This window comes from Chlorocebus sabaeus, chromosome 23 (assembly GCF_047675955.1).
Source record: "Chlorocebus sabaeus isolate Y175 chromosome 23, mChlSab1.0.hap1, whole genome shotgun sequence".
In the NCBI taxonomy this organism is placed as follows: domain Eukaryota; kingdom Metazoa; phylum Chordata; class Mammalia; order Primates; family Cercopithecidae; genus Chlorocebus; species Chlorocebus sabaeus.
The window spans coordinates 24,277,539-24,290,825 of NC_132926.1; the positions used below are offsets into that span (position 1 = coordinate 24,277,539).

A 13,287-nucleotide genomic window follows, 5' to 3' on the forward strand; every position below is an offset into this window, starting at 1 on the left:
CAGAAAAAAAAAAAAAAAAAGGAGGTTGGTGTGTAGTGGCTCACACCTGTAATCGCAGAACTTTGGGAGGCCAAGGCAGGGGGATCACCTGAGGTCACGAGTTCAAGACCAGCCTGGCCAACATGTTGAAACACCATCTCTACTAAAAATACAAAAATTAGACGGGCATGGTCGCACATGCCTGTAATCCCAGCTACTCGGGAGGCTGAGGCAGGAGAATCGCTTGAACCCAGGAGACAGAGGTTGCAGTGAGTCGAGATGGTGTCACTGAACTTCAGCCTGGGTGAAAGAGTGAGACTCTGTCTCAAAAAAAAAAAAAAAGGGAGAAAAAAAAAGGGCACAGTGGCTCATGCCTGTGATCCCAACACTTTCAAAGACTGAGGCGGGCAAATCACTCAAGGTCAAGAATTCAAGATCAGCCTGGCCAACATGGCAAAACACATTCCCAAAAAAAAAAATAGGCCGGACACAGTGGCTCACACCTGCAATCCCAGCACTTTGGGAGGCCAAGGAGGTTGGATCACCTGTCAGGAGTTCGAGACCAGCCTGGCCAACATGATGAAACCCGTCTCTACTAAAAATACAAAAATGACCCGGGTGTGATGGCGGACACCTGTAATCCCAGCTACTAGGGAGGCTGAGGCAGGAGAATCGCTTGAACCTGGGAGGCGGAGGTTGTAGTGAGCCAAGATTGCGTCATTGCACTCCAGTCTTGGCGACAAGAGTGAGACTCCATCTCAAAAAAAAAATTAAGACGGGACACAGTGGCTCACGCCTGTAATCCCAGCACTTTGGGAGCCTGCGGTGGGTGGATCATGAGGTCAAGAGTTTGAGACCCACCTGGCCAACATAGTGAAACCCCATCTCTACTAAAAATATAAAAATTAGCTGAGTGTGGTGGCGTGTGCCTGCAGTCTCAGCTACTCAGGAGGCTGAGGCAGGAGAATCACTTAAACCTGGGAGGTAGAGGTTGCAGTGAGCCGAGACCATCACTACACTCCAGCCTGGGGTGACAGAGCAAGACTCTGTCTAAAAAATAAACAAATGCAAAATAAATTTAATTTAATTTAATTAATTAAATTAAAAATATATAAATTAGCTACATGTGCTGGCACACTCCTGTGGTCCTGTGGTCCCAGCTATGTGGGGAAGCTGAGGTGGGAGGATGGCTTGAGCCTCGGAAGTTGAGGCTTCAGTGAGTTGTGTTCGCACCACTGCACTCCAGCCTGGGTGTTGTCTCAAAAAAAAAAAAAAAGAAGGCAGGAAGTCAAGAAGGAAGGAAGGAAGTGAGGAGGGAGGGAAGGGAAGAAAGAGATGGAGAGAGAGAGAGGGAAGGAAAGACAGAGAGAAAGAGACAGAGAGAAAGAGAGAGAGAGAAAGAAAGAAAGGGAAAGAGAGAGAGAGAAAGGAAGGAAGGAAGGAAGGAAGAAAGGAAGGAAGAAGGAAGGAAGGAAGGAAGGAAGGAAGGAAGGAAGGAAGGAAGGAATAAAGAGAAAGAAAGAGGAAGGAAGGAAGTAGGAAGAGAGAGAGAGAGGAAGGAAGGAAGGAAAGAAAGAAAGAGAGAGAAAGAGAAAGGAAGGAAGGAGAGAAAGAGAAAGGAAGGAAGGAAAGAAAGAGAGAGAAAGGAAGGAAGGAAAGGAAGGAAAGAGAGAGGAAGGAAGGAAGGAAGGAAGGAAGGGGAAAGGAAAGGAAAGAAAGGAAGGAAGGGAGGAAAGAAAGAAAGAAAGAAAGAAAGAAAGAAAGAAAGAAAGAAAGAAAGAAAGAAAGAAAGAAAGAAAGGAAGGAAGGAAGGAAGGAAGGAAGGAAGGAAGGAAGGAAGGAAGGGAAGGAAGGAAGGAAGGAAGGAAAAAGAAAGGAAGATCTTCTTGACTCAGGGTCAATATAATGAGCCTATTGAAAGGCTCATTGATTTACAAGGCATCATTCAAGGTGCAGTTGAATCTCCGCTATGAGAGATAGCAGATACACTGATACATTGCAGAAGTGGGGAAAGAGGGTACTTATGGTCACTGAAATATAATGTAATCAGCAATAATAATAGATCATATTTGAAATGTATGACTTTAAAAAGCACTTTATTATCCATTCTCATTTGTTCCTCATAATAATCCTGTGAGGCAAGCAGATGGGATGTATGTCTCTATTTTAGACTGGAGAACTGAAGTTCAGAGAGATTATGTGTTAGCTTAAGTTTCAGTGCCAGTGACTGAATAGCATACTTTCTCCACAGAAAATTCTCTGGTCCATATGGGAATTCAACCTTGGCCTCATTATCAGCAAGCTCTCGCCAGCTACTTACCTGATGCAGCTATAAATATCGTTAATTCACTTTTCAAAGGCCTTTCCTCTTCTAATAGATGAAGTTCCAGTTAGCCTCCTACCGACCCCCTCCACTGTGTCTGCCTTCTCTAATCATGTATCTCCCTGGAAGGTGTAAATGCCTTTGCCTCAGGCAAGGATGCCTTTTCTACAGCACCTCACGGAGCTGCAAGCCAGCTTTTAAAAGGGGAGTCATAATTTTCTGCTGGCTGAGTGGAGATAACAACTTACAAAGTTACTCGGGAAGGCACGGAAGTGTTTTTGAGCGGGAAAATGTGATGTGACGTGATGACATGGTGTGTGATGCAGTGAGCAATTGAAGAGAAAAGAGGGAGAACTTATAATAATTACAACAATAACAGTCCATATCAACTCTTCTTGTCCAACCTACCTAAAGTGGCCCAGTCATCACCATCAGATTACTACCATCTCATTTCTGCATAGCATTTGTCACTATCACACATTTTTCATTTATTATTACCTCTTCCCACCTGATATTGAATATAAGGTTCACAAAAGCACAAACTCTATCTGATGCACTGCTCTATCTGCAGATATTACAACCATACGTGGGCCCAGAGTAAACACTCAATAAATATTAGTTGAATAAATAAATGAATGAGCATTTTACTCTGCAATAGGGGGTGGGCCCAAGTATTTAACACAATTTAGTTATATCACTGAGTCTTTATGCTAATCCAAGGAATTAAGTTTCATTGTCTGCATTTCACAAGTTCTTTTTTTTCTTCAGTTTTTTTTAAAAATACTTTATGTTCTAGGGTACATGTGCACAACATGCAGGTTTGTTACATATGTATACATGTGCCATGTTGGTGTGCTTCAACCCATTAACTCGTCATTTACATTAGGTATATCTCCTAATGCTATCCCTCTTCCCTCCCCCCTACCCCATGACAGGCCCCGGTGTGTGATGTTCCCCTTCCTATGTCCAACTGTTCTCACTGTTCAATTCCCACCTATGAGTGAGAACATGCAGTGTTTGGTTTTCTGTTCTTGCAATAGTTTGCTGAGAACAATGGTTTCCAGCTGCATCCATGCTCCTACAAAGGACATGAACTCATCCTTTTTTATGGCTGCAACATTTCACAAGTTCTTATGGCCTAAGTATGTAGTGACGCATTTGTAATCTGCATGTCATAAAGTTACTAATGATTTCCTAGTCCTCGGATCCAAAATCTCCTTCTCAATGAAATTTTCCCTCATCATTCCAGCCTTGTTTCCACATTGGAGACTGTTGACCTTAAGGTTCCTCCTAGAAAAGCTTTCTTGGATTCCACACATTTGGTCATTCAACAAAAGTTGTTCGAGCACCAACTATGAGCCTGTCACGATCCTATGTGCTGAAGGTGCAAACCTTTGATGGCCAAGCAGGAACTGGCAGGGTCCCAGTGCAGTGATGCTGGTTTTCTCCCCACCATTTCTTTTCATCCTCCTCCACTGGCTCGTCCTGATTTTCCCTCAATCCCCAAAATTTGAGCATCCCTGAGGTCCAGCTGTAAGTCTCTCTCTGTGTACCTTTCCACTTGACAATCTCAGCTACTATTCCCTGTTAAGCATGCACCTATATATAGATGCCTTATTAATCTGTATCTTTAATGTTGATCTTTCACCTAAGCTCCAAATCTGCATCTCTTTTCCACCAGGACATACCCCTGCCACCTTATCTCAACCCAACAACTCTAAAGTGGAATCCATCAAGCACCCTATCCTCCCAAACTATCCAGAATTTGTGGCATCTATTCTCTGAGAGCAATTACAAAGGAGAAACCAAAGATACATCACAATTTTCAGCTCAATGAATCCTATAAACATTAATAGAAGCAGCTGTTCCCTACCAGGGCTTCTATCTCTGTCTTTCATCCTTCCAAATATCATGGCAATCAAAAAAAAAAAAAAAAAAATTAGTTCCGTATGGCTCAGCACAAAGAAAAGTATCCTTAATGCATTGGATCAGGCCAGTGGGTCTGAAACAGCTGAAATGGCAAACTAGTGGTGGGAAAACTGACCTCAAAGGGTGACAGGCAGACTGGGCAAAAAGTAGAGTAGATTAAATTAAATTAGGAGACTTCATCTCAACACCTAACTCTACCTGGTGAGGCAGACTTAACTGTGACCTTGGACAAGTTACTGCCACTTTGAACTTTGGTTACATCATATGTAAAATGATGTAACCAAAGGAGACTTTACAAAGGGAGAAGGGTAATTTCAGTTCCATCTATTATAGTGAATAAGTAATATAATATTGAATAATTGATATGGATGATATAAAGTTATTTGGACTGGAAAATGAGAGACAAAAGTAAGGAATTAACATCAACATTAATTTGGTTGTAACCACTCTTGTAATTATAAATACTGGCTTTCAGAGAACTTCAGAATGTATCCCCTTTGATTTGAGAGTAAATTCACTATAGGTTATGTTGATGTGGGTTCAGCATCAGGGCTGTCAGTAAAATGCATACACTCTCAGCTGCACCTACAAGACAGCAAAAGGCCTAGGGCCTTAGGCTTCACTATACGAGGTGGGATCAGGGCTTCTACCTGAATTAAAAACCTCACAACTTAGTTATTATACCCTACTTAATGCCCCTATTGTACTGATTTTGATTTAATCCCCAATCTCAGATGAGTTAGAGTCAATATGGAAAACTCCTTAACCAAAACACTTTCTTCTTGTACAAATCCAAAGTTGTTGACTGGGCGCAGTGGCCCACTCCTGTAATCCTAGCACTTTGGGAGGCCGAGGGGGGCGGATCACTTGTAGTCAGTCAGGAGTTTGAGACCAGCCTGGCCAACATGGCAAAATCCCATCTCTACTAAAAATACAAAAATTACCCGAGCCTTGTGGTGCGCTCCTGTAGTCTCAGCTACTCGGGAGGCCGAGGCAGGATAATCGCTTGAACCCAAGAGGCGGGGCTTGCAGTGAGTCAAGATCATGTCACTGTACTCCACGGTGAACTCTGTCTCCGGGGGAAAAAAAAAAAAAATTGTCCATAGACTTGGAGTAGGAAAAACAAATGAAAACTCCTTGGCCCAGTAGACTCACGTAACCGGAATGCAAAGATTGACAGTTTAGCATAAAAGTATTTTGCAGATTATCTCTTCCCCATAATCAAAGGTGGAGGAATTCTCTCTACTTCAAGAAAGGCAGACTGAGCTCACCCAGGGCCACCACTCATCAATAAACAGTGCCTGAAAAAGAAACAAAAACAGTACCTGTATACACATTCTTTGAGAAACAGTGCTGTGATCCATTAATGATTTCTGCCATGGTAAGGAGGGAGATGCAAGGGAATAATGGGATAATCTCACATATTTGTCCTCTTAGGGGGTCGGTCAATTTTAGATGTGTTCCACTAATCACGGTCAATAGAGATCAACGTTTTCTTTTTGTATTATGCAAAACTGTGCATATAATTTTGACCAAACAAATTTTTACTTGAATCAAGCTAAGAAGCATCTGTTTCCAATACTGTAATGCTGAGGTCAAAGCTATGGGTTTAATCCCTCTGGGCCAGTTAACTTTGCTCTGTTGAGCAATTCCTGATTTCATTTGATCCCTTGTCAAAGTCATACATCTACATTTTTTTTTTTTTTTTTTGAGATGGAATTTCGCACTGTCACCCAGGCTGGAGTGCAGTGGCACAATCTTGGCCCGCTGCAAACTCTGCCTCCCGGGTTCAAGCGATTCTCCTACCTCAGCCTCCCGAGTAGCTGGAATTACAGGCATGTAATGTATATTTTGAGATGGAGACCGAAATTCCATCTCAAAATATAAAAATCCAAGTGGGGTGGATCTTCATTCTGAAGGTGCCTGTGTATACGGGTTAAATAAATTTGTATGCCTTGTCTCTAAGGCATTAAAAAAATCCAAGTAGGTTTGTTTTTTGGGGGGGTTTTTTTGGTTTTTTTTTTTTTTTTTTTGAGATGGAGTCTTGCTCTGTCACCCAGGCTGGAGTGCAGTGGTACGATCTTGGCTCACTGCATCCTCCGCCTCCTGGGTTCAAGCAATTGGCCTGTCTCAGTCTCCCTAGTAGCTGGGGTTACAGGTGCCTGCCAACATGCCTGGTTAATTTTTATATTTTTAGTAAAGACAGGGTTTCACCATGTTGACCAAGCTGGTCTCGAACTCCTGACCTCAGGTGATCCACCTGCCTCGGCCTCCCAAAGTGCTGGGATTAAAAACGTGAGCCACCGTGCCTGGCCCCAAGTGGGTTTCTTTATATAAAATGACAAGGTTATTTTAAAATATATAGAGAAATATGAAGGATATGCAAAATAATTTTGAAAAAGAAGAACAAATTATGGAAACTTATACTACTTTATTTCAGGAGTTATAAAACTGTCTTAAACAAGAAAATGTAATATTGGTGAAAAGACATGCTATTGGATCAACAGAACAAAATAAAGAATCCAAAAAACAGATCCATACATACTTACTAAGTTCATTTATCGTAAAGATGTCAATGCAATTCAATGGGGAAAAAATAATCTTTTCAACAATTCATACAGCAAAATAAACCTCATCCTTATTTTTATACCATATCCAAAAAAAAAAAGAGACTCTCAAAATTAAACATAAAGTTAAATAACCAAAACTATGAAACTTTTAGAATAAAACAGGCCAGGTGTAGTGGCTCATGCCTGTAATCCCAGCACTTTTGGAGGCCGAGGTATTGGATCATCTGAGGTCAGGAGTTCGACACCAGCCTGGTCAATAAGGTGAAACCCGGTCTCCATTAAAAATACAAAAATTAGCTGGAAGTGGTGGCATGCACCTGTAACGCCAGCTACTCGGAAGGCTCAGGCAGGAGAATTGTTTGAACCCAGAAGCAGAGGTTGCAGTGAGACAAGATTATACCACTGTACTCCAGCCTGGGCAATAGAGCAAGACTCTGTCTCAGAAAAACGGCAGGGTGCAGTGGCTCATGCCTGTAATCCCAGCACTTTAGGAGGCTGAGGCAGGTAGATCATGAGGTCAGGAGTTCAAGACCAGCCTGGCCAACATAGTGAAACCCCCGTCTCTACTAAAAATACAAAAATTAGCCAGGCATGGTGACATGAGCCTGTAGTCCCAGCTACTTGGGAGGCTGAGGCAGGAGAATCACATGAACCCAAGAGGCAGAGGTTGCAGCGAGCCGAGATCATGCCACTGCACACCAGCCCAGGCGACAGTGTGAAACTCCATCTCAAAGAAAATACAACAAAAAATACATAGGAGACTGTGTGATTTTCAATTTTAGGTATCAGATGAACTGGATTAAGGAATACGTAGAGAGCTGGTAAAGCATTATTTCTGGATGTGTCTTCGAAGGTGTTCCCAGGGAACACTGGCATAGGAGTCTGCCAACTGAGTGGGAAATATTTGACCTCAGTGTGGTTGGGTACCATTCAATCATCTGGGGTTCTGATAGAACAAAATGGCAGGCCGGGCACAGTGGCTCACACCTATAATCCCAGCACTTTGGGAGGCCGAGGCAGGTGGATCACCTGAGGTCAGGAGTTCGACACCAGCCTGACCAACACAGAGAAACCCTGTCTCTACTAAAAATACAAAATTAGCCAGGCGTGGTGGCACCTGCCTATAATCCCAGCTACTTGGGAGGCTGAGGCAGGAGATTCACTTGAACCTGGGAGGCAGAGGTTGTGGTGAGCCGAGATCGCGCCGTTGCACTCCAGCCTGGGCAACAAGAGCGAAACTCCATCTCAAAAAAAAAAAAAAAAAGGTAGAAGAAAGGGGAATTCACTTATCTCTGTCCTATAGCTGGGGCAGTCTTCCTCTCCAGCCCTTGGACATCATAACTCCAGGCTCTCTGGCCTTTGGACTATGGAACCTATAGCAGGAGACCTTTTACCCCCGCAACAGATTCTCAGGCCTTCGGTCTCAGACTGAGAGTGACACCAACAACTTATCTCAACCCTGGTTGAGACTTTCAGACTTGACTTGAGCCACACTACTAGTTTCCCAGAGTCTCTAGCTTACAGATGGCCAATCAAGGGACTTCTTGGCCTCCATAATTATGGATCCAATTACCTTAATAAATTCCCATAAGAGTTCGAGACCAGCCTAACATGGAGAAATCATGTTTCTACTAAAAATACAGAATTAGCCGGGTGTGGTGGCACATGCCTATTATCCCAGCTACTCGGGAGGCTAAGGCAGGAGAATCGCTTGAACCCGGGAGGTGGAGGTTGCAGTGAGCCAAGATTGCGCTGTTTCACTTCAGTCTGAGCAACAAGAGCGAAACTCCATCTCAAAAAAAAATTCCCATGATTATGGATCCAATTCCCTTAATAAATCTCTTCTCATATATCTACATCTGTCTGTCTATCTATCTATCTATCTATCTATCTATCTATCTATCTATCTGTGTACATATTCTATTGGTTCTGTCTCTCTGGAAAACTCTTGACTAATACACTTTGGGAGAGGTAAAACTTTTTTTTTTTTTTTTTTTTTCCCTTAAAGACAGGATTCTGCTTTCTCACCTGGACTGAAGTACAGTGGTATGATCACAGCTCACTGCAGCCTTGACTTTCTGAGCTCAAGCGATTCTCCCACCTCAGCTTCATGAGTAGCTGGGCCCACAGGCACACACCACGATGCCTGGCTAATTTTTGTATTTTTTTTTGTAGAGATGGGGTCTCCCTATGTTGCCCAGACTGGTCTCAAACTCCCGAGCTCAAGCAATTTGCCCATGTCAGCTTCCCAAAGTGCTGGAATTACAGGCATGAGCAACTGCGCCTGGCCAACTTTTTTTTTTTTAAGACAGAGTGTCGCTCTATCATCCAGGCTGGAGTGCAATGGCATGATCGCGGCTCACTGCAACCTCTGCCTCCCAGGTTCAAGTGATTCTCCTGTCTCAACCTCCTGAGTAGCTGAAATTACAGGCACACGTGGCCACGTCAGGCTAATTTTTTTGGCATTTTAGTAGAGATGGGGTTTCACCATATTGCCCAGGCTGGTCTCGAACTTCTGAGCTCAAGCATTCCACCCACCTCAGCCTCCCAAAGTTGGGGCTGTGCCCGGCCCCAGCATTTTAAAAATAAGATCCAGAAAGCCTTATTTAAAGTGAGAATGGGCCTAAAAAGAATAATAATAAATAAATGAATAAGACCCATAAATTTGGCTGGGCACGGTGGCTCACGCCTGTAATCCCAGCACTTTGGGAGGCCGAGGTGGGCAGATCACAAGGTCAGGAGATGGAGACCATCCTGGCTAACACGATGAAACACCCTCTCCACTAAAAACACAAAAAATTAGCCAGGTGTGGTGGCTGGCACCTGCAGTCCAACCTACTCGGGAGGCTGAGGCAGGAGAATGGCAAGCACCCAGGAGGCGGAGCTTGTAGTGAGCCAAGATCGCACCACTGCACTCCAGTCTGGGCAACAGAGTGAGACTCTGTTTCTAAAAAAAAAAAAAGACCCGTAAATTCAATAAATTGGACTTCAACAAAATTTAAAACATATTTCTCTACAAACAACACTGTTAAGAAAATGAAAGGCAAGTCCCAGTCTGGGAGACGATATCAGCAAATAGGTATCTGACAAAGCATTTTAGTTAGAATATATAAAGGACACTTATAAACTTATAACTCAATAATAAGAAAACAAACAGTGTTACAGCTCTTTTAGAATTTGTCTAAAAATGTAAAAATTTTAAAAAGAAAACAATTATAAAGTGAGCAAAATATTTGAACAGATATTTTACCAAAAAAGAAATACAGATGACAAGCATACAAAAAGATGCTCTTTTTTTTTTTGAGACAGTCACACTCTCTCACCCTGCCTGGAATACAGTAGGATGATCTCGTCTCACTGCAACTGCTGCCTCTCAGGTTCAGGCAATTCAAAAGCCTCAGCCTCCCAAATAGCTGGGACTACCGGTACACATCACCACACCTGACTACTTTTTTGTATTTTTTTAGTAGAGATGAGGTTTCACCATGTTGGCCAAGGTGGTCTAGAACTCCTGACCTCAAGTGATCCTCCCACCTCAGCTTCCCAAAGTGCTGGGATTACAGGCATGAGCCACTGTGCCTGGCCTTGTCATTATTAATAATTAAGGAACATGGAATCAACCCAAATGCCCATCAATGATAGACTGGACAAAGAAAATGTGGAACATATACACCATGGAATACTGTGCAGCCATAAAAAACAACAAGCTTATGTCCTTTGCAGGGACATGGATGAAGCTGGAAGCCATTATCCTCAGCAAATTAACACAAGAACAGAAAACCAAAACTGCATGTTCTCACTTATAAGTGGGAGCTGAACAATGAAAACACATGGACACAGGGAGAGGAACAACACATACTGGGACCTTTCAAGGTGCTAGGGAGGGAGAGTATCAGGAAAAATAGCTAACGCATGTGGGGCTTAACATCTGGGTGATGGGTTGATAGGTGCAGCAAACCACCATAGCACACATTTACCTTTGTAACAAACATGTATGTCTTGCACGTGTATCCTGGAACTTAAAATAAAATAAAACAAAATTTTAAAATAACAATAATGATTAAGGAAGCACAAATTTAACCACAATGAGATATCATCACACAATCCTTAGAATGGCTACAATTAAAAAGACTGACAATACCAGAGTCTTGCTCTGTCTCCCAGGCTGGAATGCAATGGCGAAATCTCAGCTCACTGCACCCTCCGCCTCCCAGGTTCAAGAAATTCTCCTGCCTCAGCCTCCTGAGCAGCTGGGATTACAGGCAAGTGCCACCACTCCTGGCTAATTCTTTTTTGTATTTTTGTAGAGACGGGGTTTCACCGTGTTGGCCAGGCTGGTCTTATACTCGTGGCCTCAAGTGATCCACCTGCCTCAGCTGCCCAAAGGGCTAGGATTACAGGCGTGAGCCACCACGCCAGGCCTGCAACTGACACTTTCATACACATTGCTGGTGGAAGTGCATAATGACAGACCCACTTTGAAAACACTTTGGCAGTTTCTTAAAAAGTCAAATATATACCTACCATACAATTCACACATTCTTCTCCTAAGTATATACCCAAGAGAAGGCTGGGCGTGGTGACTCACATCTGCAATCCCAGCACTTCAGGAGGCAGAGGTGGGTGGATCACCTGAGGTCAAGAGTTTGAGACCAGCCTAACCAACATGGCGAAACCCTGTGACTACTAAAAATACGTACAATTGACCAGGCATGGTAGCACATGCCTGTAATCCCAGCACCTTGGGAGGCCAAGGCAGGCAGATCACAAGGTCAGGAGTTCGAGACCAGCCTGGCCAATATGGTAAAACCTTGTCTCTCCTAAAAATACAAAAATTAGCTGGATGTGGTGGCAGGTAGGACACTTTCATACACATGAAAGTGAGTAGGTGAGCAGTAGTCTCACATACTCAGAAGGCTAAGGCAAGAGAATCACTTGAACCCAGGAGGTGGAAGTTGCAGTGAGCCAAGATTGAGCCATTGCATTCCAGCCTGGGTGACAGAGCCAGACTGTGTCCCCTCGAAAAAAAAAGAAAATAAAAAAATACATACAATTAGCCAGGCATAGTGGTGGGCGCCTGTAATCCCAGCAACTTGGGAGGCTGAGGCAGGAGAATTGCTTGAACCCGGGAGGCAGAAGTTGCAGTGAGCCAAGATTGAGCCATTGCACTCCAGCCTGGGTGACAGAGCCAGACTCTCTCTCAAAAAAAAAAAAAAAGACTTGCATGTGAATGTTCACAACAGCTCTATTTGTGATAGTGAAAAACTGGAAACAACCCAAATGTCCTTGAAGAAGGAAATGGATAAGCAAATTGGAGATCCGTACAATGGAATATTACTCAGCAATAAAAAGGAACAAACTATTGATACACACAACAACATGGATAAACTTCAAAATAATTACACTGGGTAAAAGAAACCAGACAAAAAAAGATGATCCCATTTATGAGAAATTCTAGAAAACACAAATAATCTATGGTGAAAGAAAACAGATCAGTGGCTCCTGAAGAATTTGGTAAGGGGAGAGAGGAAGGAATTTTTTTTTTTTTTTTTTTTTTTTTTTTTGAGACAGAAACTCGCTCTATCACCCAGGCTGGAGTGCAGTGGCATGATCTCAGCTCACTGAAAGCTCCACTTCCTGGGTTCATGCCATTCTTCTGCCTCAGCCTCCCAAGTAGCTGGGACTATAGGCACTTGCCAACACACCTGGCTAATTTTTTTGGTATTTTAGTAGAGACAGGTTTCACCATGTTAGCCAGGATGGTCTTGATCTCCTGACCTCGTGATCTGCTCGCCCGGCCTCCCAGAGTGCTGGGATTACAGGCGTGAGTCACAGCGCCTGGCCAAAAGGAAGGAATTCTAACGGGGCATAAAGAAACTTCTGGAAACTATGAACATTTTCATTACATTGATTTTGGTGATAGTTTCACAGGTTTAGGCATATGTCAGAACTCATCAGTTTTTTTTTTTTTTTTTTTGGAGACAGGGTCTCACTTTGTCACCCAAGCTGGAATGCAGTGGTATGAGGTTGGCTCAATGCAGCCTCAATCTCCTAGGATCAAGCCATCCTTCCATCTCAGCCCCTCAAGTAGCTGGGACTATAGGTGTGTGCCACCATGTATGGCTAATTTCTTGTATTTTTGGTAGAGATGGGGTTTTGCCACTTTGCCCAGGCTGGTCTCGAACTCCTGAGCTCAAGCCATCTACTCACCTTGACCTCCCAAAGTGCTGGGATTACAGGCAGGAGCCACCACACCCAGCCCCAGAATTCATCAAATTGAACATATTAAGTGTATGCTGCTTATTTTATGACAAGTACACTTCAATAAAGCAATTTTTAACAGCATGGAAAAAACTAAAATTTTAAATAAATGTAACATTTAAAAAGTTATATTTGGGCCAGGCACGGTGACTCACACCTATAATCCCAGCGCTGTGGGAGGCCAAAGCAGGTGGATCACTTGAGGTCAGGAGTTCAAGACCAACC

General features: G+C 43.2%; 1 pseudogene; it reads left to right on the forward strand.

Annotated features, from left to right (window-relative positions):
* The first annotated feature begins 9,955 nt into the window (after positions 1–9,955).
* On the forward strand, positions 9,956–9,985 carry LOC119618492 (U7 small nuclear RNA; annotated as a pseudogene).
* The last annotated feature ends 3,302 nt before the right edge of the window (positions 9,986–13,287 follow it).